Raw genomic sequence first — 26566 nt, forward strand, 5'->3', positions numbered from 1 at the left:
TGGTGTTTTGGGGAGGTTTATACATACTTACATTTTTAGATGTAGAAATAAAATATAGGCAAGGAGGTTGGCATACTGGTGTATGCCACTTTTGGAATGAAAACTGCACACATTTTCTAGGACATCAAACTACAACATTCAGAATTATTTGGACATTTCTAGCATTGAAAGACCACATTGTTGGGCCCCATTCTCAAGAACAGCATAGGTCAAGTAACTTCTCAAGCTATTTTCTTGTGCTGTCTAAGCCCAACTCCATGAGGTGGGTCCTCAAGACCCAAATTCCATTTTGCAATGGTTAGTAGAATGGATTTTATTTTTTAACAAGCACTTCATTTACATGTCTTTGGCAAGCACCCAAAAATTTTCCTAAGGACTATGGCCCGATTCAGACACACTCGCAAGCGTACAACGCTAGTAAGTGGTTCGACGGTCCCCCACTACCCATGCGACGCCTCCGGCTTGTGCATGTGCAAGATCCGTCAAGCGACGGCTGCTCCATCGATATGGGTCTAGCTACAAGACGGAGCGGCTGTCAATGATAATTGATAACTCGCCGCATTTTGTATGCGGGGAGGGCGGGTGGCTGCACAAATGCAGGCATTCCCTTAGGAATGCCTGGTGTTTGTGACTTCCTGTTCTATTAGAGCAGGAAGTTTACTCGGGCTTGTGAGAGCTCAGACCCTTCCACAGGGTCTCCTCGCAAGCCTGATGGTCACGATAATCGCGATGGGCTCCAGGCCACTCGCAAATGCTGTGGGAGGTCACCCACAGCTTAGCTAGCGGCCTGATGAAAGAAAAAAAGAAACAAATACAAACCAAAAAAAACGCCCTTATTCTGAGCAAGCACTCACTAGCAACAAGCGGCTCTGAATCAGGCCCTATATCAGATATAATCTAAAAGATATTGCTTAGAACATGTATAACATGGCAAATCCAGCATTTATTGGACTTTATATTCAGGATTCCCATGTATTAAAATTGTATGGTATAGAATATCCAGAAAATGCATAGATATTTATTGGTGCCTTAAAAGAAGAGTGAATATATATATATATATTTTTTTTTAATTAAGTTGGAAACTGTAGCTGAATAATAGAATAAATTATCAATTTTTATAGCATTCACATAATTTGGGCATAATTTAGCAGAAGAGATTTGGAGTTTAATATTCCTCATGCAGAGCTACCATTGGTCTCTAGAATAATAGTCTTTTAGCCATTCAAGGATTTCTAAGCAAATTGTAATTAGAAAAAAGTTGATAAGGGGTAATGGGTTTTGCTAAATTTATTTGAGCTTTTTAAAGGAACTTGAATTACTAAATATACAATCAAGCATCAGAAATGGTCAACCATAGATCAATTCATAGAAATACCTTTAAACACTGGCAAATCAACAGTAAAATCCTAGAACATCTCAGTCCAGGGATTATCGGACATGGGTAGAGTAAGAAAATGATAGTTGGGGCAATTTCTATAATCATTTGACCTAGCTGATGATGCAGAAGAATCAACATGGATATGATATATGGTGAAAGAGTACACTAACAAATTGATGTATAAATGATTTCAATAATTTTCATTACCCAAGCAAATTATAACAACTCTTAGTTGAAAATCACTTTTCTGGACTGGACCAGAAATCACAGCACACAGCTGATCCTCGTTTGTATAGTGGTGAGTATCCCCACCTGTCACGCGGGAGACCGGGGTTCAATTCCCTGACGGGGAGGCTATAACTTTTATTTCTCCAATATTCCATTTCAGACACAGCGGAAAAATAATAATACAAATGTTATGGCATGCATAAATAACAACCCAAACTTTAATATATTGAGATGTGTACTTAAAGGAAACCCTCATAGATCCATACAAATGGAATAGCAGACAGAGAAAACAAAATGTACCAACTGTAATGATTTACTTCTATAACCATTTGTTGGCGTTAGGTGGCTATGGAATAAATCAGAATGGTTTTGTATTTTGGGAAGGTTTATACATACTTACATTTTTTTATGTAGAAATAAAATATAGGCAAGGAGGATGGCCCATTGGTGTATGCCACTTTTGGAATGAAAAGTGCACACATTTTCTAGGACATCAAACTACAACATTCAGAATTATTTTGACATTTCTAGCATTGAAAGACCACATTGTTGGGTCCCATTCTCAAGAACAGTATAGGAAAAGTAACTTCTCAAGCAATTTTCTTGTGCTGTCTAAGCCCAACTCCATGAGGTTGGTCCTCAAGACCCAAATTCCATTTTGCAATGGTTAGTAGAATGGATTTTATGTTTTAACAAGTACTTCATTTACATGTCTTTGGCAAGCACCCAAAAATTTTCCTAAGGACTATGGGCCTGATTCAGACACACTCGCAGGCGCACAATGCTCGTAAGTGGTTCGACAGTCCCCCACTACCCATGCGCTGCCTCCGGCTTGTGCATGCGCAAGATCCGTCCAGCGATGGCTGCTCCATCGATATGGGTCTAGCTACAAGACGGAGCAGCTGTCAATGTTGATTGATAACTCGCCGCATTTTGTTTGCGGGGAGGGGGGGGTGGCTGCACAAATGCAGGCATTCCCTTAGGAATGCCTGGTGTTTGTGGGTGGCCCTACTGACATCACTAGTGATGTCAGTAGTGGACTTCCTGTTCTATTAGAGCAGGAAGTTTTCTCGGGCTTGTGAGAGCTCAGACCCTTCCACAGGGTCTCCTCGCAAGCCTGATGGTCACGATAATCGCGATGGGCTCCAGGCCACTCGCAAATGCTGTTGGAGGTCACCCACAGCTTAGCGAGCGGCCTGATGAAAGAAAAAAACAAACAAATACAAACCAAAAAAACCGCCCTTATTCTGAGCAAGCACTCACTAGCAGCAAGCGGCTCTGAATCAGGCCCTATATCAGATATAATCTAAAAGATATTGCTTAGAACATGTACAACATGGCAAATCCAGCATTTATTGGACTTTATATTCAGGATTCCCATGTATTAAAATTGTGTGGTATAGAATATCCAGAAAATGCATAGATATTTATTGGTGCCTTAAAAGAAGATTGAATATATATATATATATATATATATATATATATATTTTTTTTTTTTTATTAAATTGGAAACTGAAGCTGAATCATAAATTATCAATTTTTATAGCATTCACATAATTTGTCCATAATTTAGCAGAAGAGATTTGGAGTTTAATATTCCTCATGCAGAGCTACCATTGGTCTCTAGCATAATAGTCTTTTAGCCATTCAAGGATTTCTCAGCAAATTCTAATTAGAAAAAAGTTGATAAGGGGTAATGGGTTTTGCTAAATTCATTTGAGCTTTTTAAAGGATCTTGAATTACTAAATATACAATCAAGCAACAGAAATGGTAAACCATAGATCAATTCATAGAAATACCTATAAACACTGGCAAATCAACAGTAAAATCCTAGTACATCTCAGTCCAGGGATTATCGGACATGGGTAGAGTAAGAAAATGATAGCTGGGGCAATTTCTATAAGCATTTGACCTAGCTCATGATGCAGAAGAATCAACATGGATCTGATATATGGTGAAAGAGTACACTAACAAATTGATGTATAAATGATTTCAATCATTTTCATTACCCAAGCAAATTATAACAACTCTTAGTTGAAAATCACATTTCTGGACTGGACCAGAAATCACAAGACACAGCTGATCCTCGTTAGTATAGTGGTGAGTATCCCCGCCTGTCACGCGGGAGACCGGGGTTCAATTCCCCGATGGGGAGGCTATAACTTTTATTTCTCCAATATTCCATTTCAGACACAGAGGAAAAATAATAATACAAATGTTATGGCATGCATAAATAACAACCCAAACTATAATATATTGAGATGTGTGCTTAAAGGAAACCCTCATAGATCCATACAAATGGAATAGCAGATAGAGAAAACAAAATGTACCAACTGTAATGATATACTTCTATTACCATTTGTTGGCGTTAGGTGGCTATGGAATAAATCAGAATGGTTTGGTGTTTTGGGGAGGTTTATACATACTTACATTTTTTAGATGTAGAAATAAAATATAGGCAAGGAGGTTGGCATATTGGTGTATGCCACTTTTGGAATGAAAACTGCACACATTTTCTAGGACATCAAACTACAACATTCAGAATTATTTGGACATTTCTAGCATTGAAAGACCACATTGTTGGGCCCCATTCTCAAGAACAGTATAGGTCAAGTAACTTCTCAAGCTATTTTCTTGTGCTGTCTAAGCCCAACTCCATGAGGTGGGTCCTCAAGACCCAAATTCCATTTTGCAATGGTTAGTAGAATGGATTTTATTTTTTAACAAGCACTTCATTTACATGTCTTTGGCAAGCACCCAAAAATTTTCCTAAGGACTATGGGCCTGATTCAGACACACTCGCAAGCGTACAACGCTAGTAAGTGGTTCGACGGTCCCCCACTACCCATGCGACGCCTCCGGCTTGTGCATGCGCAAGATCCGTCAAGCGACGGCTGCTCCATCGATATGGGTCTAGCTACAAGACGGAGCGGCTGTCAATGATAATTGATAACTCGCCGCATTTTGTATGCGGGGAGGGCGGGTGGCTGCACAAATGTAGGCATTCCCTTAGGAATGCCTGGTGTTTGTGACTTCCTGTTCTATTAGAGCAGGAAGTTTACTCGGGCTTGTGAGAGCTCAGACCCTTCCACAGGGTCTCCTCGCAAGCCTGATGGTCACGATAATCGCGATGGGCTCCAGGCCACTCGCAAATGCTGTGGGAGGTCACCCACAGCTTAGCTAGCGGCCTGATGAAAGAAAAAAAGAAACAAATACAAACCAAAAAAAACGCCCTTATTCTGAGCAAGCACTCACTAGCAACAAGCGGCTCTGAATCAGGCCCTATATCAGATATAATCTAAAAGATATTGCTTAGAACATGTATAACATGGCAAATCCAGCATTTATTGGACTTTATATTCAGGATGCATAGATATTTATTGGTGCCTTAAAAGAAGATTGAATATATATATATATATATATATATATATATTTTTTTTTTTTTTTTTTATTAAGTTGGAAACTGTAGCTGAATCATAAATTATCAATTTTTATAGCATTCACATAATTTGGGCATAATTTAGCAGAAGAGATTTGGAGTTTAATATTCCTCATGCAGAGCTACCATTGGTCTCTAGCATAATAGTCTTTTAGCCATTCAAGGATTTCTAAGCAAATTCTAATTAGAAAAAAGTTGATAAGGGGTAATGGGTTTTGGTAAATTCATTTGAGCTTTTTAAAGGATCTTGAATTACTAAATATACAATCAAGCATCAGAAATGGTCAACCATAGATCAATTCATAGAAATACCTATAAACACTGGCAAATCAACAGTAAAATCCTAGTACATCTCTGTCCAGGGATTATCGGACATGGGTAGAGTAAGAAAATGATAGCTGGGGCAATTTCTATAAGCATTTGACCTAGCTCATGATGCAGAAGAATCAACATGGATCTGATATATGGTGAAAGAGTACACTAACAAATTGATGTATAAATGATTTCAATCATTTTCATTACCCAAGCAAATTATAACAACTCTTAGTTGAAAATCACTTTTCTGGACTGGACCAGAAATCACAGCACACAGCTGTTCCTTGTTAGTATAGTGGTGAGAATCCCCGCCTGTCACGCGGGAGACCGGGGTTCAATTCCCCGACTGGGAGGCTATTACTTTTATTTCTCCAATATTCCATTTCAGACACAGAGGAAAAATAATAATACAAATGTTATGGCATGCATAAATAACAACCCAAACTATAATATATTGAGATGTGTGCTTAAAGGAAACCCTCATAGATCCATACAAATGGAATAGCAGATAGAGAAAACAAAATGTACCAACTGTAATGATATACTTCTATAACCATTTGTTGGCGTTTGGTGGCTATGGAATAAATCAGAAGGGATTTGTATTTTGGGAAGGTTTATACATACTTACTTTTTTTTATGTAGAAATAAAATATAGGCAAGGAGGTTGGCCCATTGGTGTATGCCACTTTTGGAATGAAAACTGCACACATTTTCTAGGACATCAAACTACAACATTCAGAATTATTTGGACATTTCTAGCATTGAAAGACCACATTGTTGGGCCCCATTCTCAAGAACAGTATAGGACAAGTAACTTCTCAAGCAATTTTCTTGTGCTGTCTAAGCCCAACTCCATGAGGTTGGTCCTCAAGACCCAAATTCCATTTTGCAATGGTTAGTAGAATGGATTTTATGTTTTAACAAGTACTTCATTTAGATGTCTTTGGCAAGCACACAAAAATTTTCCTAAGGACTATGGGCCTGATTCAGACACACTCGCAAGTACACAACGCTCGTAAGTGGTTCGACGGTCCCCCACTACCCATGCGCCGCCTCCGGCTTGTGGATGCACAAGATCCATCCAGCGATGGCTGCTCCATCGATATGGGTCTAGCTACAAGACGGAGCAGCTGTCAATGTTGATTGATAACTCGCCGCGTTTTGCTTGCGGGGAGGGGGGGGTGGCTGCACAAATGCAGGCATTCCCTTAGGAATGCCTGGTGTTTGTGGGTGGCCCTACTGACATCACTAGTGATGTCAGTAGTGGACTTCCTGTTCTATTAGAGCAGGAAGTTTTCTCGGGCTTGTGAGAGCTCAGACCCTTCCACAGGGTCTCCTCGCAAGCCTGATGGTCACGATAATCGCGATGGGCTCCAGGCCACTCGCAAATGCTGTGGGAGGTCACCCACAGCTTAGCGAGCGGCCTGATGAAAGAAAAAAACAAACAAATACAATCCAAAAAAAACGCCCTTATTCTGAGCAAGCACTCACTAGCAGCAAGCGGCTCTGAATCAGGCCCTATATCAGATATAATCTAAAAGATATTGCTTAGAACATGTACAACATGGCAAATCCAGCATTTATTGGACTTTATATTCAGGATTCCCATGTATTAAAATTGTATGGTATAGAATATCCAGAAAATGCATAGATATTTATTGGTGCCTTAAAAGAAGATTGAATATATATATATATATATATATATATATATATATATTTTTTTTTTTTATTAAGTTGGAAACTGTAGCTGAATCATACATTATCAATTTTTATAGCATTCACATAATTTGGGCATAATTTAGCAGAAGAGATTTGGAGTTTAATATTCCTCATGCAGAGCTACCATTGGTCTCTAGCATAATAGTCTTTTAGCCATTCAAGGATTTCTAAGCAAATTCTAATTAGAAAAATGTTGATAAGGGGTAATGGGTTTTGGTAAATTCATTTGAGCTTTTTAAAGGATCTTGAATTACTAAATATACAATCAGGCATCAGAAATGGTCAACCATAGATCAATTCATAGAAATACCTATAAACACTGGCAAATCAACAGTAAAATCCTAGTACATCTCAGTCCAGGGATTATCGGACATGGGTAGAGTAAGAAAATGATAGCTGGGGCAATTTCTATAAGCATTTGACCTAGCTCATGATGCAGTAGAATCAACATGGATCTGATATATGGTGAAAGAGTACACTAACAAATTGATGTATAAATGATTTCAATCATTTTCAATACCCAAGCAAATTATAACAACTCTTAGTTGAAAATCACTTTTCTGGACTGGACCAGAAATCATACCACATAGCTCTTCCTCGTTAGTATAGTGGTGAGTATCCCCGCCTGTCACGCGGGAGACCGGGATTCAATTCCCCGACGGGGAGGCTATAACTTTTATTTCTCCAATATTCCATTTCAGACACAGAGGAAAAATAATAATACAAATGTTATGGCATGCATAAATAACAACCCAAACTATAATATATTGAGATGTGTGCTTAAAGGAAACCCTCATAGATCCATACAAATGGAATAGCAGATAGAGAAAACAAAATGTACCAAATGTAATGATATAATTCTATTACCATTTGTTGGCGTTAGGTGGCTATGGAATAAATCAGCATGGTTTGGTATTTTGGAAGGTTTATACATACTTACATTTTTAGATGTAGAAATAAAATATAGGCAAGGAGGTTGGCATATTGGTGTATGCCACTTTTGGAATGAAAACTGCACACATTTTCTAGGACATCAAACTACAACATTCAGAATTATTTGGACATTTCTAGCATTGAAAGACCACATTGTTGGGCCCCATTCTCAAGAACAGTATAGGTCAAGTAACTTCTCAAGCAATTTTCTTGTGCTGTCTAAGCCCAACTCCATGAGGTGGGTCCTCAAGACCCAAATTCCATTTTGCAATGGTTAGTAGAATGTATTTTATGTTTTATCAAGTACTTCATTTACATGTCTTTGGCAAGCACCCAAAAATTTTCCTAAGGAATATGGGCCTGATTCAGACACACTCGCAAGTGCACAAAGCTCGTAAGTGGTTCGACGGTCCCCCACTACCCATGCGCCGCCTCCGGCATGTGCATGCACAAGATCCGTCCAGCGATGGCTGCTCCATCGATATGGGTCTAGCTACAAGACGGAGCAGCTGTCAATGTTGATTGATAACTCGCCGCGTTTTGCTTGCGGGGAGGGGGGGGTGGCTGCACAAATGCAGGCATTCCCTTAGGAATGCCTGGTGTTTGTGGGTGGCCCTACTGACATCACTAGTGATGTCAGTAGTGGACTTCCTGTTCTATTAGAGCAGGAAGTTTTCTCGGGCTTGTGAGAGCTCAGACCCTTCCACAGGGTCTCCTCGCAAGCCTGATGGTCACGATAATCGCGATGGGCTCCAGGCCACTCGCAAATGCTGTTGGAGGTCACCCACAGCTTAGCGAGCGGCCTGATGAAAGAAAAAAAAAAACAAATACAAACCAAAAAAAACGCCCTTATTCTGAGCAAGCACTCACTAGCAGCAAGCGGCTCTGAATCAGGCCCTATATCAGATATAATCTAAAAGATATTGCTTAGAACATGTACAACATGGCAAATCCAGCATTTATTGGACTTTATATTGAGGATTCCCATGTATTAAAATTTTATGGTATAGAATATCCAGAAAATGCATAGATATTTATTGGTGCCTTAAAAGAAGATTGAATATATATATATATATATATATTTTTTTTTTTTATTAAGTTGGAAACTGTAGCTGAATCATAAATTATCAATTTTTATAGCATTCACATAATTTGGGCATAATTTAGCAGAAGAGATTTGGAGTTTAATATTCCTCATGCAGAGCTACCATTGGTCTCTAGCATAATAGTCTTTTAGCCATTCAAGGATTTCTAAGCAAATTCTAATTAGAAAAAAGTTGATAAGGGGTAATGGGTTTTGGTAAATTCATTTGAGCTTTTTAAAGGATCTTGAATTACTAAATATACAATCAAGCATCAGAAATGGTCAACCATAGATCAATTCATAGAAATACCTATAAACACTGGCAAATCAACAGTAAAATCCTAGTACATCTCTGTCCAGGGATTATCGGACATGGGTAGAGTAAGAAAATGATAGCTGGGGCAATTTCTATAAGCATTTGACCTAGCTCATGATGCAGAAGAATCAACATGGATCTGATATATGGTGAAAGAGTACACTAACAAATTGATGTATAAATGATTTCAATCATTTTCATTACCCAAGCAAATTATAACAACTCTTAGTTGAAAATCACTTTTCTGGACTGGACCAGAAATCACAGCACACAGCTGTTCCTTGTTAGTATAGTGGTGAGAATCCCCGCCTGTCACGCGGGAGACCGGGGTTCAATTCCCCGACGGGGAGGCTATTACTTTTATTTCTCCAATATTCCATTTCAGACACAGAGGAAAAATAATAATACAAATGTTATGGCATGCATAAATAACAACCCAAACTATAATATATTGAGATGTGTGCTTAAAGGAAACCCTCATAGATCCATACAAATGGAATAGCAGATAGAGAAAACAAAATGTACCAACTGTAATGATATACTTCTATAACCATTTGTTGGCGTTTGGTGGCTATGGAATAAATCAGAATGGATTTGTATTTTGGGAAGGTTTATACATACTTACATTTTTAGATGTAGAAATAAAATATAGGCAAGGAGGTTGGCATATTGGTGTATGCCACTTTTGGAATGAAAACTGCACACATTTTCTAGGACATCAAACTACAACATTCAGAATTATTTGGACATTTCTAGCATTGAAAGACCACATTGTTGGGCCCCATTCTCAAGAACAGTATAGGTCAAGTAACTTCTCAAGCAATTTTCTTGTGCTGTCTAAGCCCAACTCCATGAGGTGGGTACTCAAGACCCAAATTCCATTTTGCAATGGTTAGTAGAATGGATTTTATGTTCTAACAAGCACTTGTCTTTGGCAAGCACCCAAAAATTTTCCTAAAGACTATGGGCCTGATTCAGACACTCGCAAGCGCACAATGCTCGTAAGTGGTTCGACGGTCCCCCACTACCCATGCGCCGCCTCTGGCTTGTGCATGCGCAAGATCCGTCCAGCTACTGTTGCTCCATCGATATGGGTCTAGCTACAAGACGGAGTGGCTGTCAATGTTGATTGATAACTCACCGCGTTTTGTATGCGGGGAGGGGGGGGTGGCTGCACAAATGCAGGCATTCCCTTAGGAATGCCTGGTGTTTGTGGGTGGCCCTACTGACATCACTAGTGATGTCAGTAGTGGACTTCCTGTTCTATTAGAGCAGGAAGTTTACTCAGGCTTGTGAGAGCTGAGACCCTTCCACAGGGTCTCCTCGCAAGCCTGATAGTCACGATAATCGCGATGGGCTCCAGGCCACTCGCAAAAGCTGTGGGTGGTCACCCACAGCTTAGTGAGTGGCCTGATGAAAGAAAAAAACAAACAAATACAAACCAAAAAAACTCCCTTATTCAGAGCAAGCACTCACTAGCACCAAGCGGCTCTGAATCAGGCCCTATATCAGCTATAATCTAAGAGATATTGCTTAGAACATGTACACCATGGCAAATCCAGCATTTATTGGACTTTATATTCAGGATTCCCATGTATTAAAATTGTATGGTATAGAATATCCAGAAAATGCATAGATATTTATTGGTGCCTTAAAAGAAGAGTGAATATATATATATATAAATATATATATATATATATATATATATATTTAATTAAGTTGGAAACTGTAGCTGAATAATAGAATAAATTATCAATTTTTATAGCATTCACATAATTTGGGCATAATTTAGCAGAAGAGATTTGGAGTTTAATATTCCTCATGCAGAGCTACCTTTGGTCTCTAGCATAATAGTCTTTTAGCCATTCAAGGAATTCTAAGCAAATTCTAATTAGAAAAAAGTTGATAAGGGGTAACGGGTTTTGCTAAATTTATTTGAGCTTTTTAAAGGAACTTGAATTACTAAATATACAATCAAGCATCAGAAATGGTCAACCATAAATCAATTCATAGAAATACCTATAAACACTGGCAAATCAACAGTAAAATCCTAGAACATCTCAGTCCATGGATTATCGGACATGGGTAGAGTAAGAAAATGATAGCTGGGGCAATTTCTATAAGCTTTTGACATAGCTCATGATGCTGAAGAATCGACATGGATCTGACATATGGTGAAAGAGTACACTAACAAATTGATGTACAAATGATTTCAATAATTTTCATTACCCAATTTTATAACAACTCTTAGTTGAAAATCACTTTTCTGGACTGGACCAGAAATCACAGTACACAGCTGATCCTCGTTAGTATAGTGGTGAGTATCCCCACCTGTCACGCGGGAGACCGGGGTTCAATTCCCCGACGGGGCGGCTATAACTTTTATTTCTCCAATATTACATTTCAGACACAGTGGAAAAATAATAATACAAATGTTATGGCATGCATAAATAACAACCCAAACTATAATATATTGAGATGTGTACTTAAAGGAAACCCTCATAGATCCATACAAATGGAATAGCAGATATAGAAAACAAAATGTACCAACTGTAATGATATACTTCTATTACCATTTGTTGGCGTTAGGTGGCTATGGAATAAATCAGAATGGTTTGGTATTTTGGGGAGATTTATACATACTTACATTTTTATATGTAGAAATAAAATATAGGCAAGGAGGTTGGCCCATTGGTGTATGCCACTTTTGGAATGAAAACTGCACACATTTTCTAGGACATCAAACTACAACATTCAGAATTATTTTGACATTTCTAGCATTGAAAGACCACATTGTTGGGCCCCATTCTCAAGAACAATATAGGACAAGTAACTTCTCAAGCAATTTTCTTGTGCTGTCTAAGCCCAACTCCCTGAAGTTGGTCCTCAAGAGCCAAATTCCATTTTGCAATGGTTAGTAGAATGGATTTTATGTTTTAACAAGTACTTCATTTACATGTCTTTGGCAAGCACCCAAAAATTTTCCTAAGGACTATGGGCCTGATTCAGACACACTCGCAAGCGCACAACGCTCGTAAGTGGTTCGACGATCCCCCACTACCCATGCGCCACCTCCGGCTTGTGCATGCGCAAGATCCGTCCAGCGACGGCTGCTCCATCGATATGGGTCTAGCTACAAGACGGAGTGGCTGTCAATGTTGATTGATAACTCGCCGCGTTTTGTATGCGGGGAGGGGGGGTGGCTGCACAAATGCAGGCATTCCCTTAGGAACGCCTGGTGTTTGTGGGTGGCCCTACTGACATCACTAGTGATGTCAGTAGTGGACTTCCTGTTCTATTAGAGCAGGAAGTTTACTCGGGCTTGTGAGACCTCAGACCCTTCCACAGGGTCTCCTCGCAAGCCTGATGGTCACGATAATCGCGATGGGCTCCAGGCCACTCGCAAAAGCTGTGGGTGGTCACCCACAGCTTAGTGAGCAGCCTGATGAAAGAAAAAAACAAACAAATACAAACCAAAAAAAACTCCCTTATTCAGAGCAAGCACTCACTAGCAGCAAGCGGCTCAGAATCAGGCCCTATATCAGCTATAATCTAAAATATATTGCTTAGAACATGTACACCATGGCAAATCAGGCATTTATTGGACTTTATATTCAGGATTCCCATGTATTAAAATTGTATGGTATAGAATATCCAGAAAATGCATAGATATTTATTGGTGCCTTAAAAGAAGAGTGAATATATACATATATATACATATTTATATATATATATATATTTTTTTTTTTTATTATTTTTTTTTTTAATTAAGTTGGAAACTGTAGCTGAATAATAGAATAAATTATCAATTTTTATAGCATTCACATAATTTGGGCATAATTTAGCAGAAGAGATTTGCAGTTTAATATTCCTCATGCAGAGCTACCATTGGTCTCTAGCATAATAGTCTTATAGCCATTCAAGGATTTCTAAGCAAATTCTAATTAGAAAAAAGTTGATAAGGGGTAATGGGTTTTGCTAAATTTGTTTGAGCTTTTTAAAGGATCTTGAATTACTAAATATACAATCAAGCATCAGAAATGGTCAACCATAAATCAATTCATAGAAATACCTATAAACACTGGCAAATCAACAGTAAAATCCTAGAACATCTCAGTCCATGGATTATCGGACATGGGTAGAGTAAGAAAATGATAGCTGGGGCAATTTCTATAAGCTTTTGACATTTCTAGCATTGAAAGACCACATTGTTGGGCCCCATTCTCAAGAACAGTATAGGTCAAGTAACTTCTCAAGCAATTTTCTTGTGCTGTCTATGCCCAACTCCATGAGGTTGGTCCTCAAGACCCAAATTCCATTTTACAATGGTTAGTAGAATGGATTTTATTTTTTAACAAGCACTTCATTTACATGTCTTTGGCAAGCACCCAAAAATTTTCCTAAGGACTATGGGCCTGATTCAGACACACTCACAAGCGCACAGCACTCATAAGTGGGTCGACGGTCCCCTTCTACCCATGCGCCGTCTCCGACGTGTGCATGCGCAAGATCCGTCCAACGACGGCTGTTCCATCGATATGGGTCTCGCTACAAGATGGAGTGGCTGTGAATGTTGATTGATAACCCACCGCGTTTTTGTAGGCAGGGAGGGGGGGTGGCTGCACAAATGCAGGCATTCCCTTAGGAACGCCTGGTGTTTGTGGGTGGCCCTACTGACATCACTAGTGATGTCAGTAGTGGACTTCCTGTTCTATTAGAGCAGGAAGTTTACTCGGGCTTGCGAGAGCTGAGACCTGATAACGCGAGGTGTTTTGGATATTGTTTTTAAACCTTACTTATTATTAGAAGAAATAGAATAATTCACACCAATACCAACTTTAAAATAAATGACAATGTTTTACTTAAAAAGCAAATTAATTATACATGTATTATGGTATTATTGTCAAAGCAGACTTACAACATAAAAAACATTAGTTCAGCAACAGTAACAAAATGATTATTTGCAATGCCTAGCATAGACTCCCAAGGTGACAGTCAGCCCATGTTTATACTTACAGCCCAGCGCCCTGCGACTCTCTCGACCTACGATCTCTCCTGCTCAGCCCGACTGACCGACCCCTCCCCTTTTTGATCAATCTTTTATACTTTTTCCTCTCTGCTACTGACATATTCTAAAATGACGAATATTAATTAATTAATTCAATATTCATGCGCTCTAAACATTTCACTAATTATATATTTTAATCATAACAAAACCCACAGTCTCCTTTCTATGTTCTCAAAATACTGGTGACCGCATATAGGCCAAGGCTATCCTGATTAGCTCCCTCCTTGTTTAGCCAGATCTGAGACCTACTGTCTTCTAGTCTGTTCATACTCAACTAACCCATTATTCTGTCTTGCTAGAGAAGAAATGGTTTTGATCAGTTCTAATTTATACCTATTTCTGTAATAACATTTATACCTTTAGATTATACAATATTAAACAATAATAACTGTTGCTTCAGACACACCTGCCTACTTTAGAGAAGGTAGACCTCATCTCTAGGCCTGAGGCCATTCGACACATGTCGGTCCTCCGCAACTTACAACTAATATATATTCTGAATCATTTCTATGTACTCTTAATTGCAATGAAAATAATGAAAGACATAAGCATGCATATATTCGTGAATTGCTGAAGGAATATGTACGGTCACATATTCTGGCGTTATCAGTTCCATCCTCATGAAATTTGAGGGGTCATAACTCCGAAAAAAGTTCATATCTCTGAAGAAAGTTCTTATCTCTCATAGATTGCATCGTCTGATTTCTTCTTAATGCACTGGAACATCTTCTTGAAGCATTTCACTAATATATAGAAAATCAACAACATTATCAGGACAAAAAATATTAATCTTCCCGATGCGTGCATAATGCCGCCAAACCAATTTTCAACCCATGTGAACTAGGTACTGGGGTTCGACCAGGTGAACCAACTGTTGGGAATCGTACCATCATGTTTATTCAGCAAATTCATTTTTAACCTGAGTAATTTCATTTAACCTTTATTTTATGTCTTCTGCATCAGAAGAATTTGTGATGTATGTACAACACTTTAACTCTTATACTGTTTGTAATGTGACACAATATCCAAAGTTAAAGCTGTAAGGTAGTGTGTGCTGCATTTTAATTCAGTGTTTTATTGCTTGAAACTCTCTTACCACAATGTCTGCAATATTGTTTATTAATTCCCTATGTACCAAATGTTATGTTACCAAATCCTAAACCAACCTTATAACTTTGGGACAGTGTAAAGAGGTGCTTTTACTTTTCCATATACCATTTGTATTTCTATTTACCTTTCTTACACAGTAATTATTTCATATGTTTCTTTTAGATTTTCTGTTGTGTTACCTTTGCATCAGGTAGCAATGTTCTTATAAGACCCTTTTCAAAAGAATTCACTGGTAACCATCAATAAGCCTTATGCCCACACATATAATACAACCCCCGTGGTAGTGTCATGGTTTATTAGACAATGTGTTAGAAAAGTATTATAAGGAACATTACAACGGGCACCTTTTCATCCACGCTTTCTTCTTGCTTGTTCCATTCTGCAATATGATGATTGTATGTTTTATTGTACCCCAACATTCCTTCTGTCATTAAACAGTTTATTAATGCACTCACATATAATAATTTTTTATTAGGTTTTTGTGTATGTAATAATTTCTAAAAGATCCCCAAACAAGTTTGATTCAGTAAGATCCTCCTTGTAAGATTGTGTTACAAACACTGGTTCCCAAATAAATACCTTCAGCTCCTGTACCATTTTGTTAATAGACATGATGTTGTCCTGATCATACCTTGGATACCTTGTTAATTTTAAACGTAGGGAACCTGTGACATTATAAGGTTCAAGTGTGAGAGTTTCACATAGTGAGTGAAATATTGTTTGATTTGAGTGCAATGAGATAGACATTAGCACAACATTCCCTGAATGACATTGTGACTACATACCCAACAATCAACTTTATTGTTCTATCAGCTCATGATAAGTGTCCAGGGAAGAAATGTCAGTTTGCACAGAGGCGCTGTCTTTGCCCCATTGCGTACACCCCTTCTGAATTTAAACCACAGTATTTACATATACACCTTGGAATTGTGAGGCAACCCTTCACACCTTTGCCTTACTGTAATGGCTCTTTTTTTTTTTCTCGATACTTCATTAGATGTATCTTGTACATAGTACCAGTATGAGACCTTATTTACCTGTATTTTGTTATTTTAATGTATTTTCTTTTCAACCATTTTAATTATTTTTTCCCTTGGTCTTTTGACCATCCTCTGATGCGTACCTATACCTGGGAGTATCAGTAGTAAAATGAGTGTGTGCGTCTTTTATGACTCTTAATGTGATTAAAACCATATCCCTTATGATCATGAGTTTTAAAATAGGAGTGGAGTCTACCAATATGACCCCGGCAGTACCCCTAGGATAACACGCCACACCGTCCTCATCAGTCACCAGTCCTTCTCAGCTCCTATTTACTATAAAAAAATTAAAAAATTAAAAAATGGAAAAAAAAAATAACTTTCCCTATCAATGGATACACAGAGACTTGATCACCAATAGCCATCTTTCCTTTTCTTTGTTCACAACCCGCAGAACACTACTAATAATGTCCCCGATTCTGTGAACCTTATCTTGGCCTGAACTGTGACTTTGATCAGGCCCATCATCAAATAAGTTTGTTAAATTTAAATCACAGTCATGGTCTTTATCTGCATCTTCTTTGGCTTTAACTGACCTCACCGCCAGGTCGGAAACCTTCTTGCAGTGAGATTTTGTGAATCCAATTGTCCTTTTCAGCCACATCGAGGTTGTTAGCAGAACCTGGAATGGGCCTTGCCATCGATCTATGAGACAACCAGAACATAAGAAATTTCTCACCATTGCATAGTCTCCAGACTGGACTCCATGACAAGGTTCTTCTGGGAGTCTCTTCATAAGCTTTCCTTGCTTTTCTTCAGATGCTATGAGAATTGTATAACATAGTCCGTAGTTAAATCATATAACAGTGACAAGTCTGTTGCTGGACTTACATTAAGGATAGGCAGTTTTCAAAAAAAAAAAAAAAAATAAATAGCTCATAAGGCACAGGTTAAGTGATCGCTTTGGAGTGGTGTGGATGCTATACAAAACTAGAGGTAAAAGCCCCGAGTCCAGTCAACTCATGGTAGTCTCCATACCCACCTCATCTAACTTGTAATCAATGTTAGCGTTTACACATTCAATTTTGTTTTTGTTTTATAAACCCATATATTGACATATTGATTGTAATACCTTCCCTGTAAAATAAGTACATCTGTCACCTTCAACAACACATGGGATACTATACTATATCTGGAAACATAAATAACTGCACAATTTCTTAGCTGTGAATGATGCTGCACATGATGTAGGATTTCTGTGACAACATCTGGAAACTGTGAAGTCCTCACAAACAATAAATGGTCACATAAACACAAGGTATCCAGGACACACTGAACCTGCTAATGATAGTGAGATTAGTTGCAGGATGGACACAAATATCAGTAATAATCATCAATTGTATCAACTGAATCAGATCTAACAGTTCACTTCAGGGGAATAGTCATAAACAAATTGTTGATTAGAATAAACAGGCATAACTATAACAGTAAGCTTAGACATTTAAGTTAGCTTCAGAGACAATAGTCTGTGAGGTACAAATCTTGGAATGATTATTAATTAAAATAAGCAAGCATAGAGAAGGCAATAATCTTAAGCGTTACATCAACATTGTCATCACCAGAGACAGGAGTCTCTGGGGATCAAATCTTGGAAAAAAATAAAAAATCAGCATTGTCATCACCAGAGACAGGAGTCTCTGGGGTTCAAATCTTGGAAAAAAAACCAAAAACAAAATAAAAAACAAAAAAAGGGGGGTCAGCTGGGCCAGCTGTGAGAGCCGGGGGCACTGCCGCTGCTGTTCGCTGACTGCCACCCTGTTCCACCTCCCGTTGCCATATTGCCAGACATTGCAAATACTTAACCCTATTTTACACCAACCTAGTCAAAATAATTGCTGCTTTCAAAGCTTCCAGAACAGATTGGTTAAATGTGCCAGCCATGGGGAAATTACCAGAGGTCCATTCAGTCATCCCACTCCACCCTGCAACAAACCTCACACTCTCATCTCCGTACTTGTCTTTCATAACTGCATACATACTGGTCATTCCTAATCACATATATATATATTTTTTAAATGACTACCCTCTTAACTCTTGGCAACTCACTCGATGCCATATTAAAAAAATGTCTTTCTCTCGCTCTGCTGCAAAAATAAAACTGCATTTTTTTTTTCTCAAACAGCCAATCTCTATGACCTTGAAACGGGAACACTCTTCCAGCTCCTCAAATAAGCTTTTACACTTGCAATGAGAAACTTAATTCTTTCTTAAGTACAAGTTTTGTTAGTGGGATACCTTTACAATTTCATGGTAAACTACCCTGGAAACAATTTTCCGTTTCACCAAACCAATTCCTTCTCACCATCAAAAAAACTCAATAATACTGCCCCTAATTTCTGGGAAAAATGATTCAAATACAATTTCAAATTTCTGGAAACCAGAAAACAAACAACAATTCTAATGAACTGCTTCCGTCGGAACCCAAGTCCAAAAACCTAATCAAATGACAAATCACTCTCTAACAACACTATTGGATCAAAATCCTCAAACCTCAATTTAAAAAAACAAAACAACATTGCATATGTCATAAAATATTAGGAAAAACTCATCTATGGTAATCAAATCCCTAACTAACTCTAACACAGCAACATATGCACAATTAAGACAGCAGCAATTATTTTGACACATCAGGGGTCCCTGTCAATGGGGCTGTCAATGAAAGAAAAAGATAGAAGAATGAGGAAAGGTAGGGTTGACTGGGGAAAGGTAAAAAACAGTATGCGCAACCTTTTTTTTTTTTAAGGAGGAAAAAAGTTATAGATCACTCACACAAGTTGCATACACTGCTGTCTACAGTTTGTTTTTTTTTTGACACAAGACCCTAATCTAACCCCAACTTCAAGCGGAAGCCGTAAGCGATACTCGGGTGGGGTCCTTTTCCAGACTCTGCCGCCGTGAAGACAGTCAATCACCCAAACACACGTCATTCAACCAATCATACGTCACTCTTTCATACAGAGCAGGGAAGGAAGAAAAATGAAGAAGGAAAAAACTGGTTTGCGCAAAAAAAAAACAGTTCTTAGAGTGAGCAGAAAAAGAAAATAGAAGGTATCAATAAAACTTCCCTAAAAAAACATCAATCTACCAATAATTTCAGAAATAGATATCTCAACTAACAAAAATGCCAAGATAATCACTTAACTTTCAAATTAAAAAAATAAATCCTCTCTATTCTACACTCAACCTATTTCAGTGCACGGGGAAGGAAGAAAAAAAACCTCAGCAAAACCCATTTACTTTCCCTATCTATTGGGCACACTGCCCAGACCAGAAAAGGAGGGGAGAAATCTCTCCTCCTAACACCATTTCTCCAAAATACAAAACTTTCTTATACAAACTACACAATGGAGAAAAACCTTATTTTGAGAAACAAATTATACCAAAACAATCAATACAGCGCAATTAACTTAACCATCATATCAATGACTGAAGGAGAGAGAAAAACAAAAACTGCACGTTTTAAAAATAAAAATTATGTAATGAGCAAAATAACTCACTGCCGTGCACTCTCTCTCAATCACCGATACAGCGGGCGTTAACCTGTGTAATCTCGCTGGGGCCTCCATGATTGATAACGCGAGGTGTTTTGGATATTGTTTTTAAACCTTACTTATTATTAGAAGAAATAGAATAATTCACACCAATACCAACTTTAAAATAAATGACAATGTTTTACTTAAAAAGCAAATTAATTATACATGTATTATGGTATTATTGTCAAAGCAGACTTACAACATAAAAAACATTAGTTCAGCAACAGTAACAAAATGATTATTTGCAATGCCTAGCATAGACTCCCAAGGTGACAGTCAGCCCATGTTTATACTTACAGCCCAGCGCCCTGCGACTCTCTCGACCTACGATCTCTCCTGCTCAGCCCGACTGACCGACCCCTCCCCTTTTTGATCAATCTTTTATACTTTTTCCTCTTTGCTACTGACATATTCTAAAATGACGAATATTAATTAATTCATTCAATATTCATGCGCACTAAACATTTCACTAATTATATATTTTAATCATAACAAAACCCACAGTCTCCTTTCTATGTTCTCAAAATACTGGTGACCGCATATAGGCCAAGGTTATCCTGATTAGCTCCCTCCTTGTTTAGCCAGATCTGAGACCTACTGTCTTCTAGTCTGTTCATACTCAACTAACCCATTATTCTGTCTTGCTAGAGAAGAAATGGTTTTGATCAGTTCTAATTTATACCTATTTCTGTAATAACATTTATACCTTTAGATTATACAATATTAAACAATAATAACTGTTGCTTCAGACACACACCTGCCTACTTTAGAGAGAAGGTAGACCTCATCTCTAGGACTGAGGCCATTCGACACATGTCGGTCCTCCGCAACTTACAACTAATATATATTCTGAATCATTTCTATGTACTCTTAATTGCAATGAAAATAATGAAAGACATAAGCATGCATATATTCGTGAATTGCTGAAGGAATATGTACGGTCACATATTCCGGCGTTATCAGACCCTACCACAGGGTCTCCTCGCAAGCCTGATGGTCACGATAATCACGATGGGCTCCAGGCCACTCGCAAAAGCTGTGGGTGGTCACCCACAGCTTAGCGAGCGGCCTGATGAAAGAAAAAAACAAACAAATACAAACCAAAAAAAACGCCCTTTTTCAGAGCAAGCACTCACTAGCAGCAAGCAGCTCCGAATGAGGCCCTATATCAGATATAATCTAAAAGATATTGCTTAGAACATGTACACCATGGCAAATCCAGCATTTATTGGACTTTATATTTAGGATTCCCATGTATTAAAATTGTATGGTATAGAATATCCAGAAAATGCATAGATATTTATTGGTGCCTTAAAAGAAGATTGAATATATATATATATATATATATTTTTTTTTTTTAATTAAGTTGGAAACAGTAGCTGAATAATAGAATAAATTATCAATTTTTATAGCTTTCACATAATTTGGGCATAATTTAGCAGAAGAGATTTGGAGTTTAACATTCCTCATGCAGAGCTACCATTGGTCTCTAGCATAATAGTCTTTTAGCCATTCAAGGATTTCTAAGCAAATTCTAATTAGAAAAAAGTTGATAAGGGGTAATGGGTTTTGCTAAATTTGTTTGAGCTTTTTAAAGGATCTTCAATTACTAAAAATACAATCAAGCATCAGAAATGGTCAACCATAGATCAATTCATAGAAATACCTATAAACACTGGCAAATCAACAGTAAAATCCTAGTACATCTCAGTCCAGGGATTATCGGACATGGGTAGAGTAAGAAACTGATAGCTGGGGCAATTTATATAAGCATTTGACCTAGCTCATGATGCAGAAGAATCGACATGGATCTGATATATGGTGAAAGAGTACACTAACAAATTGATGTATAAATGATTTCAATAATTTTCATTACCCAAGCAAATTATAACAACTCTTAGTTGAAAATCACTTTTCTGGACTGGACCAGAAATCACAGCGCACAGCTCATCCTCGTTAGTATAGTGGTGAGTATCCCCGCCTATCACACGGGAGACCGGGGTTCAATTCCCCGATGGGGAGGCTATAACTTTTATTTCTCCAATATTCCATTTCAAACACAGTGGAAAAATAAAAATACAAATGTTATGGCATGCATAAATAACAACCCAAACTATAATATATTGAGATGTGTACTTAAAGGAAGCCCTCATAGATCCATACAAATGGAATAGCAGATAGAGAAAACAAAATATACCAACTGTAATTATATACTTCTATTACCATTTGTTGGCGTTAGGTGGCTATGGAATAAATCAGAATGGTTTGGTATTTTGGGGAGGTTTATACATACTTACATTTTTATATGTAGAAATAAAATATAGGCAAGGAGGTTGGCATAATGGTGTATGCCACTTTTGGAATGAAAACTGCACACATTTTCTAGGACATCAAACTACAACATTCAGAATTATTTTGACATTTCTAGCATTGAAAGACCACATTGTTGGGCCCCATTCTCAAGAACAGTATAGGTCAAGTAACTTCTCAAGCAATTTTCTTGTGCTGTCTAAGCCCAACTCCATGAGGTGGGTCCTCAAGACCCAAATTCCATTTTGCAATGGTTAGTAGAATGGATTTTATTTTTTAACAAGCACTTCATTTACATGTCTTTGGCAAACACCCAAAAATTTTCCTAAGGACTATGGGCCTGATTCAGAGACACTCGCAAGCGCACAACGCTCGTAAGTGGTTCGACGGTCCCTCACTACCCATGCGCCGCCTCCGGCGTGTGCATGCACAAGATCCGTCTACCGACGGCTGCTCCATCGATATGGGTCTAGCTACAAGACGGAGCAGCTGTCAATGTTGATTGATAACTCACCGCGTTTTGTATGCGGGGAGGGGGGGGTGGCTGAACAAATGCAGGCATTCCCTTAGGAACACCTGGTGTTTGTGGGTGGCCCTACTGACATCACTAGTGATGTCAGTAGTGGACTTCCTGTTCTATAAGAGCAGGAAGTTTACTCGGGCTTGTGAGAGCTGAGACCCTTCCACAGGGTCTCCTCGCAAGCTTGATGGTCACGATAATCGCGATGGGCTCCAGGCCACTCGCAAAAGCTGTGGGTGGTCAACCACAGCTTAGCGAGCGGCCTGATGAAAGAAAAAAACAAACAAATACAAACCAAAAAAAACGCCCTTATTCAGAGCAAGCACTCACTAGCAACAAGCGGCTCTGAATAAGGCCCTATATCAGCTATAATCTAAAAGATATTGCTTAGAACATGTACAACATGGCAAATCCAGCATTTATTGGACTTTATATTCAGGATTCCCATGTATTAAAATTGTATGGTATAGAATATCCAGAAAATGCATAGATATTTATTGGTGCCTTAAAAGAAGAGTGAATATATATATATATATATATATATATATATATTTAATTAAGTTGGAAACTGTAGCTGAATAATAGAATAAATTATCAATTTTTATAGCATTCACATAATTTGGGCATAATTTAGCAGAAGAGATTTGGAGTTTAATATTCCTCATGCAGAGCTACCATTGGTCTCTAGCATAATAGTCTTTTAGCCATTCAAGGATTTCTTAGCAAATTCTAATTAGAAAAAAGTTGATAAGGGGTAATGGGTTTTGCTAAATTTATTTGAGCTTTTTAAAGGAACTTGAATTACTAAATATACAATCAAGCATCAGAAATGGTCAACCATAAATCAATTCATAGAAATACCTATAAACACTGGCAAATCAACAGTAAAATCCTAGAACATCTCAGTCCATGGATTATCGGACATGGGTAGAGTAAGAAAATGATAGCTGGGGCAATTTCTATAAGCTTTTGACATTTCTAGCATTGAAAGACCACATTGTTGGGCCCCATTCTCAAGAGCAGTATAGGTCAAGTAACTTCTCAAGCAATTTTCTTGTGCTGTCTAAGCCCAACTCCATGAGGTTGGTCCTCAAGACCCAAATTCCATTTTGCAATGGTTAGTAGAATGGATTTTATTTTTTAACAAGCACTTCATTTACATGTCTTTGGCAAGCACCCAAAAATTTTCCTAAGGACTATGGGCCTGATTCAGACACACTCACAAGCGCACAGCACTCATAAGTGGGTCGACGGTCCCCTTCTACCCATGCGCCATCTCCGGCGTGTGCATGCGCAAGATCCATCCAGCGATGGCTGTTCCATCGATATGGGTCTCGCTAGAAGATGGAGTGGCTGTCAATGTTGATTGATAACTCACAGCGTTTTGGAGGCGGGGAGGGGGGGTGGCTGCACAAATGCAGGCATTTCCTTAGGAACGCCTGGTGTTTGTGGGTGGCCCTACTGACATCACTAGTGATGTCAGTAGTGGACTTCCTGTTCTATTAGAGCAGGAAGTTTACTCGGGCTTGCGAGAGCTGAGACCCTACCACAGGGTCTCCTCGCAAGCACGATGGTCATGATAATCGTGATGGGCTCCAGGCCACTCGCAAATGCTGTGGGAGGTCACCCACAGCTTAGCGAGCGGCCTGATGAAAGAAAAAAACAAACAAATACAAACCAAAAAAAACGCACTTATTCAGAGCAAGCACTCACTAGCAGCAAGCGGCTTTGAATCAGGCCCTATATCAGCTATAATCTAAAAGATATTGCTTAGAACATGTACAACATGGCAAATCCAGCATTTATTGGACTTTATATTCAGGATTCCCATGTATTAAAATTGTATGGTATAGAATATCCAGAAAATGCATAGATATTTATTGGTGCCTTAAAAGTAGATTGAATATATATATATTTTTTTTTTATTTAAGTTGGAAACTGTAGCTGAATAATAGAATAAATTATCAATTTTTATAGCATTCACATAATTTGGGCATAATTTAGCAGAAGAGATTTGGAGTTTAATATTCCTCATGCAGAGCTACCATTGGTCTCTAGCATAATAGTCTTTTAGCCATTCAAGGATTTCTAAGCAAATTCTTCTTAGAAAAAAGTTGATAAGGGGTAATGGGTTTTGCTAAATTCATTTGAGCTTTTTAAAGGATCTTGAATTACTAAATATACAATCAAGCATCAGAAATGGTCAACCATAAATCAATTCATAGAAATACCTATAAACACTGGCAAATCAACAGTAAAATCCTAGAACATCTCAGTCCAGGGATTATCGGACATGGGTAGAGTAAGAAAATGATAGCTGGGGCAATTTATATAAGCATTTGATGTAGCTCATGATGCAGAAGAATCGACATGGATCTGATATATGGTGAAAGAGTACACTAACAAATTGATGTATAAATGATTTCAATAATTTTCATTACCCAAGCAAATTATAACAACTCTTAGTTGAAAATCACTTTTCTGGACTGGACCAGAAATCACAGCACACAGCTCATCCTCGTTAGTATCGTGGTGAGTATCCCCGCTTGTCAGGCGGGAGACCGGGGATCAATTCCCCGACGGGGAGGCTATAACTTTTATTTCTCCAATATTCCATTTCAGACACAGTGGAAAAATAATAATACAAATGTTATGGCATGCATAAATAACAACCCAAACTATAATATATTGAGATGTGTACTTAAAGGAAACCCTCATAGATCCATACAAATGGAATAGCAGAAAGAGAAAACAAAATGTACCAACTGTAATGATATACTTCTATAACCATTAGGAGGCTATGGAATAAATCAGAATGGTTTGGTATTTTGGGGAGGTTTATACATACTTACATTTTTATATGTAGAAATAAAATATAGGCAAGGAGGTTGGCATATTGGTGTATGCCACTTTTGGAATGAAAACTGCACACATTTTCTAGGACATCAAACTACAACATTCAGAATTATTTTGACATTTCTAGCATTGAAAGACCACATTGTTGGGCCCCATTCTCAAGAACAGTATAGGTCAAGTAACTTCTCAAGAAATGTTCTTGTGCTGTCTAAGCCCAACTCCATGAGGTGGGTCCTCAAGACCCAAATTCCATTTTGCAATGGTTAGTAGACTGGATTTTATTTTTTAACAAGCACTTCATTTACATGTCTTTGGCAAGCACCCAAAAATTTTCCTAAAGACTATGGGCCTGATTCAGACACACTCGCAAGCACACAACGCTCGTAAGTGGTTCGACGGTCCCCCACTACCCATGCGCCACCTCCGGCGTGTGCATGCGCAAGATCCGTCAAGCGACGGCTGCTCCATCGATATGGGTCTAGCTACAAGACGGAGCGGCTGTCAATGTTGATTGATAACTCGCCGCGTTTTGTATGCGGGGAGGGGGGGGTGGCTGCACAAATGCAGGCATTCCCTTAGGAACGTCTGGTGTTTGTGGGTGGCCTTACTGACATCACTAGTGATGTCAGTGGTGGACTTCCTGTTCTATTAGAGCAGGAAGTTTACTCGGGCTTGTGATTGCTCAGACCCTTCCACAGGGTCTCCTCGCAAGCCTG

At 38.4% G+C, this 26566-nt stretch overlaps 3 non-coding genes across 3 annotated transcripts; all 3 read left to right on the forward strand.

The window, feature by feature from the left end:
- Positions 1 to 3690: 3690 nt before the first annotated feature.
- Positions 3691 to 3762, forward strand: TRNAD-GUC (transfer RNA aspartic acid (anticodon GUC)). Its single transcript has one exon. It is a non-coding gene; the product is annotated as a tRNA-Asp (tRNA).
- Positions 3763 to 9691: 5929 nt separating this feature from the next.
- On the forward strand, positions 9692 to 9763 carry TRNAD-GUC (transfer RNA aspartic acid (anticodon GUC)). The gene has a single exon. It is a non-coding gene; the product is annotated as a tRNA-Asp (tRNA).
- A 12351-nt stretch (positions 9764 to 22114) lies between these two features.
- Positions 22115 to 22186, forward strand: TRNAD-AUC (transfer RNA aspartic acid (anticodon AUC)). Its single transcript has one exon. It is a non-coding gene; the product is annotated as a tRNA-Asp (tRNA).
- The last annotated feature ends 4380 nt before the right edge of the window (positions 22187 to 26566 follow it).

The sequence above is a fragment of the Taudactylus pleione genome, unplaced genomic scaffold (assembly GCF_031769625.1).
Source record: "Taudactylus pleione unplaced genomic scaffold, aTauple2 ptg000282l, whole genome shotgun sequence".
Classification (NCBI taxonomy): Eukaryota; Metazoa; Chordata; class Amphibia; order Anura; family Myobatrachidae; genus Taudactylus; species Taudactylus pleione.